The sequence below is a fragment of the Papio anubis genome, chromosome 5 (genome assembly GCF_008728515.1).
Source record: "Papio anubis isolate 15944 chromosome 5, Panubis1.0, whole genome shotgun sequence".
Lineage (NCBI taxonomy): Eukaryota > Metazoa > Chordata > Mammalia > Primates > Cercopithecidae > Papio > Papio anubis.
Window position 1 is genome coordinate 82,015,845 of NC_044980.1, and position 7,563 is coordinate 82,023,407.

At 39.4% G+C, this 7,563-nt stretch overlaps 1 long non-coding RNA gene across 1 annotated transcript in view; it reads left to right on the top strand.

Annotated features, from left to right (window-relative positions):
- Positions 1–6,981, top strand: part of LOC110743617 — a 67,149-nt gene extending 60,168 nt beyond the window's left edge. The window contains exon 2 of the long non-coding RNA XR_002522937.2: positions 6,362–6,981. This is a non-coding gene — a long non-coding RNA (uncharacterized LOC110743617). The remainder of the gene's footprint in view (positions 1–6,361) is intronic.
- Positions 6,982–7,563: the final 582 nt, after the last annotated feature.

The window sequence follows — 7,563 nt, forward strand, 5'->3', positions numbered from 1 at the left end:
TCATGAACTCAGCCAGCTGACTGATGATTTTATAAAGCTACCGGCTGTTAAATGTAAAAATGTTTGTGCCAGGCACACTATACAAACATTCTTTTAGTAAAATCTCAAAAGAGAAAAATGAAATTACTTTAAAAATACAAATATGATATTGATATGCATCACTTAGATGTCAGTTGAACATTTTCACAATGCATTTCATGTTTCTCACAATGAAAGCTGGGTGTGCATTGTTAGACAAATAATCAGTAAGTGTGGATATTGTCAAGTTAACCCTCTGAGAAGGAAAATTGGATCTACTTAACTCCAGTTAACTATCTGTTAACACCATCTATAAACTAAAAAATGTAATGCAAACATGATTAAGCAGAAATTAAACAGCAAACAAGAGAGGAGATTAAAAATGAGAAGCTAGTTTTGGAGCATAATTGATTTTTTTCCAAATCAGACAAATTGTGTTAATTTAGTGTCCCATGTGCTAGACTAGTAAATGCTGTGGAGGTTAAATGACAACACAAAGTTGTGTCATGCTTGCTCAGACTTGGGAAAGACATTTATGTGAAGAGCAGGGTATTAGTCTGTTCTCATGCTGCTGATAATGGCATACCTGAGACTGGGTAATTTATAAAGGAATGAGGTTTTACGGACAGACAGTTCCACATGGCTGGAGAGGCCTCACAATCATGGTAGGTAGAAGGTGAAGGAAGTACAAAGGCATGTCTTACATGGCAGCTGGCAAAGAGAGCACATGCAGAGAACTCCCCTTTATAAAACCATCAGATCTCATGAGATCTATCAGGAGAACAGCTTGGGAAAGACCCATCCCCATGATTCAATTACTTCCCACCAGTCCCCTCCCACGACACATGGGAATTACGAGAGCTACAATTCAAGATGAAATTTGGTTGGGGACACAGACAAATCATATCATTCTGCCCCTGGACCCTCCCAAATCTCATGTCCTCACATTTCAAAACCAATCATGCCTTCCCAAGAGTCTCCCAAAGTCTTAACTCATTTCAGCATTAAGTCAAAATTCCACAGTCCAGTCTCATCTGAGACAAGGCAAGTCCCTTCTGCCTACTAGCCTGTAAAATCAAAAGCAAGTTAGTTACTTCCCAGATGCAATATGGGTACCAGCTTTGGGTAAATATAACCATTCCAAATGGGAGAAATTGGCCAAAACAAAGAGGTTACAGTTTCCATGCAAGTCTGAAATCCAATAGGGCAGTCATTAAACCTTAAATTTCCAAAAATGATCTCCTTTGACTCCATGTCTCATATCCAGGTCATGCTGATGCAAGAGGTGGGCTTCCATGACCTTGGGCAGCTCTGCTTCTGTGGCTTTGCAGGAGCAAAGCCCCTCTCCTGGCTGCTTTCATGGGCTGGCATTGAGTGTCTGTGACTTTTCCAGATGCGTGGTGTAAGCTGTCAGTGGATCTACCATTCTGGTTTCTGGAGGGTGATGGCTTTCTTCTCATAGTTCCACTAGGCAGTGCCCCAGTGGGGACTCTAGGTGTGGGCTCCAACCCCACATTTCCCTTCCATACTGCCCTAGCAGAGGTTCTCCATGAGGACCCTGCCCCTGCAGCAAACTTCTGCCAGGACATCCAGGCATTTCTATACATCCTCTGAAATCTAGGTGGAGGTTCCCAAACAAACCTCAATTCTTGACTTATGTGCACTCATATGCCCAACGCCATGTGTAAGCTGCAAAGGCTTGGGGCTTGCACCCTCTGAAGCCACAGCCTGTGCTGTACCTTGGCTCCTTTTAGCCACAGCTGAAGCTGAAACAGTTGGGATGCAGGGCACCATGTTTGGAGACTGCGTAGCGCAAGGGGGCCCTGGGCCTGGCCAGGGAAACCATTTTTCCCGCCTAGGCCTCCAGGCCTGTGATGGGAAGGACTTCTGTGAAGGTCTCTGACATTTCCTGGAGACATTTTCCCCATTGTCTTGGTGATTAGTATTTGGCTTCTCATTACTTATGTAAATTTCTGTAGCCGCCTTGAATTTCTCCCCAGAAAGTGAGTTTTTCTTTTCTACTGCATCATCAGGCTGCAAATTTTCCAAATTTTTATGCTCTGTCACCTCTTGAATGCTTTGAAATTTCTTCCACTCATTACCCCAAATCATCTCTTTCAAGTTCAAAATTCCACAGATCTGTAGGGCAGGGGCAAAATGCCACCAGTCTCTTTGCATAGCAAGAGTCACCTTTATTCCAGTTCCCAACAAGTTCCTCATCTCCATATGAGACCACCTAAGCTTGAACCTTATTGTCCATATCACTATGAGCATTTTGGTTAAAGCCATTCAACAAGACTCTAGGCAGTTCCAAAGTTTCCCACATCTTCCTATCTTCTGAGCAGGGAAGTTCCAAACTTTCTCACATTTTCCTGTCTTCTTCTGAGCCCTCCAAACTGTTCCAACCTCTACCTGTTACCCAGTTCCAAAGTCACTTCCACTATTTTGGGGTATGTTTACAGCAGTACCTTGCTACTTGGTATCAATTTACTGTATTAGTCTGTTCTCATGCTGCTAATAAAGCCATACCTAAGACCGGATGATTTATGAAGGAATGAGGTTTAATGGACTCTCAGTTCCACATGGCTGGGAAGGCCTCACAATTAGAGTGGATGGTGAAGGAAGAACAAAGGCATGTCTGACATGGCAGCAGGCAAAGAGAGTGCATGCAGGGAACTCCCCTTTATAAAACTATCAGCTCTTGTGAGACTTATTCACTCTCATGAGAACGGCACAGGAAAAACCTGCTCCTGAGATTCAATTACCTCCCACCAGGTGCCTCCTACAAAATATGGGAATTACGAAAGCTACAATTCAAGATGAGATTTGGATGGGGACACAGCCAAACCATATCAAGCCACTTCTAAAACAAACCATAATAAAATAAGTGATATAGTAAGCTATCCTCCAAAGTACTGAACTATTCAATAGGCCTGTAGCCTTTGATTAATCATGGAGAATTGTGGAAAGGCCAAAATACCTGCCTCTCCCTGCTTTGTCATGGCCTCTTTGCTGGTGCATTTCCAGGCTACTGTATCCTCTGGCTTTCAAGTGGGTTCAGCCAGTCAGAAAGACCCTGGAGCGTAAAGGGCTGTGGAAGAGAAAAGCCAGATTACTTGTCCTGTCCCTCTGTGTCTCAGGTGACATCTCTGAAAATGTTTCAAGTGGTGTCTCCTCTGTAGCTATGACTCCTGCTCTACACTCCTGTCACAGTGCAAGCTTCACAGGGTGACCCTGACTCCTGGCCCCAGTTATCACCGGTTCCTCCCCTTTTCTCCTTCAGCCTAAGAAGTCCTAGTGGCTTCTGGTGATTTCTAATATCTAGTTTGCCTCAGTACTTCCCTGATACAGTGAGCCCTTCTTCTTCTGTGTAATCAGTTCCCTGTATTGTCTCCCCTAATGGTTTAAATACTTAAAGTGGATTTCTCTTACCTCTGGTTGAACCATGAGTCATACAGAGAGAAAGATGGATTCACAAACAAAAATGAACATAGTTTCAAATGAATTATCAAACACATTGCTTATGTGCACCCAGAAGTAGGCAGTGATCACTAAGCGCCAACATGAATTTCCTACGAGCAATTATGACCAATTCACTTTGCTTATTTAATTGGTAGTTCAAGAAATGCTGGCATTAGTACATGAGCAAGGCCTTTGAAGTGATTGCTCATGATGTCCTTGTGGTTAATAGACACATGTGGGATGGATGATACAGATTTAGTCAGGTTTATAGGCTGTGCTGGAAAATACCTAGAGGGAACCATGGCTGCCTTTCAGTATTTGAAGAGGGATTAGATTAAATCTTTGAAATACTAGAGGCTAGAGCCAGGATCAATGTTTGAAGTTCAGGGAATCTGATTTTGGCTCAATAAACAGAAGTGCATTCTAAGAATTAGACTTCTTCCGAAATGGAATTGGCTCCCTGTGAGGAAGATGATTTCTGTCCCTGGTTGTATCCAGGCAGATTTAACCTGTGAGGGATGGGGGAAAAGAGATTCTTGCATTGGTAGAAACTTGAAATAGAAAATCCTAAAAGTTCCTGTCAATTCTGAAAGCTTAAGAATTTATGAATATGGTCATTTATGTCTGATAATAGCATGGTACCAGATATAATTTTGTCATTTGACAAGACCTCAGAAGAAGCACAAAAACTTGCCCTGCCTCTGGGGGATCATTGTTCACATAAATGATTACTGTCTCAGTGAAGAACTAACTAATCAAGTTTCCTGCTTTACGGAAGCACAAATATACTAGCATTTAGTTTTAAGAAAATGTGTTTTCCTCATTTCAAGAAAATCAGCATATAATGACAGGCGCATAAAGCTTGAAGAAATACTACATGATATAATCATTGATAGATACATATTTTAAAAATAAAGATATGCATGCAAGAAATGTGGAAGGTTTAAGTGAGGAATGACATCAGTCCTGTGTAGGTTAGTTATTTGTCAAGATGAAAATTGACTTTATGTGAAAGTTTGTATTGAAGATGATGAAATTTTTAGCAGATATTTTTATCACCTGCTTTGACAGAAAACAGTTGGACTTCAGCTATATCAATCAATCATTCAACAAGTTTCATCAAGCACATGCTATACGTTTAGCATCAGAGATAGCTGTAGGCAAAGCAGGAGATATATATATTGCTATTTTCTCTGCTCTTTTCCATTGCATGTTGCCATATATATGAAAGATTTCCAGTGGCCTCTATGTCTCCACCCTCTACTTCTTCTTCTTCTTTTTTTTTTTTTTTTTTTTGAGATGGAGTCTCACTCTGTCACCCAGGCTGGAGTGCAGTGGTGTGATCTCGGCTCACTGCAAGCTCTGTCTCCCGGGTTCATGCCATTCTCCTGCCTCAGCCTCCCAAGTAGCTGGGACTACAGGTGCGGGCCACCACGCCCAGCTAATTTTTTGTGTTTTTAGTTGAGACGGTGTTTCACCGTGTTAGCCGGGATTGTCTCCATCTCCTGACCTCGTGATCCGCCTGCCTTGGCCTCCCAAAGTGCTGGGATTACAGGCGTGAGTCACCGAGCCCGGTTCTCCACCCTCTACTTCTGAGGAATGGATCTGAGAAACTGTTTTGCACTAAGATGCAAGCTACCACTATGTGTCACTTAATGATGAGGATACGTTCTGAGATATGCATCATTAGACAATTTCATCATTGTGCAAACATTGTAGAGCACACTTTCACAAATATATCTAAACCTAGAAAAGGTAGAGTAAAAATTTGGTATTATAATCTTATGGGATTATTGTTGGTACCATAAGATATACACCGTTCATTGTTGACTAAAATGTCATTATGCAGCACATATCTCATATATACTAGGTAACTACTTGTTGAGTTGACGTATGAATGAGTGAATGAAGTATGAATGAATGAATGAATGAGGTATGAATCAGTGAATGCATGAGCATATTTCTAATAAGAGGATTGTATTCATTTATTTCTGATGAACATTTTTGAGTACCTATTATAAATAAAAAGTTGAATGAATTACACATTGTTCCCACTTTCAAAAGTCTCCAGGATTGTGATGATAGACCCATGCACACAGAGCTAATTATAACACAACAGAAGTGCTGTGCTACTTAACACAATGCTATGGTAACACAGTGTGTAACACAGGAGTGCATGATGAATTCGTTAATTCTACTGCAGTGGAGGTTGGGCAAAAGGAAGAAGCTGATGGGGGAAAACTGTCATAAAAGGAATGACATTTAAACTGAGAGAAAAAGAAAAAAAAATACTTCTATCGCTGAAAGGAGTAAGGGGAAGGACCTTGTAAGCAGAAGAAAGAGTTTGTATGAAAACTCAAAGGTATTTGTGTTTTAACAGCTACAGATTTCCACTGACATTAACTAGAAGTTAAAGCATCATTAGTAGGAATTTAGGGAGACATTTAGACTTTGCCTAGGAAGTTGCTTATTCTCTAGTATAGGGTTAGCCTGGCCCATTACTTTGTTATATGCTAATACATTATAATGTTAGTGGCTAATAATTACTCTTAGTGGTCTGATAAATTCAAATAGTAATGCACATTTCAAAACAGAAATATTTAACTTAAGCTATATACATTAATTCTTTCTTTTAAAACCAACTTCTGCTGGATCATTTTTCAGCAAAGTATTCAGTTTGTAGAAGTAAAGTCATCTACAGCATGATATATAATAATATTAATGTATTACTCTCAGGATTTTTTCTTTAAAAGCATGTATTTATAACTTCAGCTGTAGTCTCTCGACGTTTAGATCTTTTAGCACCTGACAACTTTTATGACAACTCACAAAGCAAAGGCACCTCCCACATGACTAGGTTTGCTTTTTCTCTCTTTGGCAGAAGCATTGAAAAGAACAACTTTCAAGTCAAAAGAATCAAGGTGAAGAGAATGGATACACATGCCCATGTGAATTTGCTGCCTCAAGTCTACTGGAGGATCAAACTGCAGGTTTCAATAGCTATAGCCTGAAGAATCTCTGTAATGAACTAAAACAATTAGTAAAAGATCAGTTGCAGTGGAAGACATTATACTCTAGATTTTTCTAGGATTATTAAATTTGAAAATAATTTATTCCAAATTTTAACTTAGCTTTTAATTTTACTAGTGTCAAAATGTTGTTCTACTTTGGACAACCGATTTTTCCATTAGAGAGTCAATACCATCTTTGCAGGGTGGTTTAAAAACCAATAATTTAATCCACATTCTACTAAAACTTTTAATATAAGCATTTTACCCAGATGTGTTTTTTTCTTGTTTTAGAAAATCTGATTTTAATTGCTAAAACTCATTTTTAAATATTAATTCAATGAAAGAAATGCTTTGGTTTTCTACTTTTTTTATTTCTTAAACTCAAGGGAAAACATGGATGAAAAACAAAACATTGTTCTGCATAGTCTTCTTTAATGTCTCACTTTGGTGATGTATGAAATAAAAACCAAATTGTTTGAACCAGCTAAAAGTCTTAGGTTTGAATTATCCAGAATGCTTGTGTTTTGCAGTCATTTCTTGTGATGATTTTATTTTGTTCCTCTGGTATGCACCATCGTATTAACACATGCTAAGTAAGGGGCCATTTTTAAACATACATGCTTTTGTTGCTAAATCTGCTTCTAGTTTTGTCTGGGCAAAAAAACATTCTGGAGTTTCTGGTAAGAATGGTTAAGACAGGATGAGTGGGGAAAGCAACTCAAAGGGAACTACAGGAGACAAACTGGGGTTTATTTAATACGTAAAGGTCATCTTTTGTGACTCTGCTCTTTTGGTGGGGGTATGTAACATTTTCTCATTTGAATGTCTCTGTGGTGCAAATATAGGCAATTTAATCAAACTCATCAAAGAGTCTTAGTCATTTATCTGCGTATTAAGTGTACTTATTACAGTGCAGTCAAGTGGACTGCATTTGACTTTTGGAACTAACTGAAATGATCTGTCATATAGTCACTACCGGTAAATGATCACCAGAAACTGAACAGTTCATGGTTACTTATTGGAAAGCGTTTTTAAGGAGACATTTCTTTCCAATGTTGCAACTGTATTAACA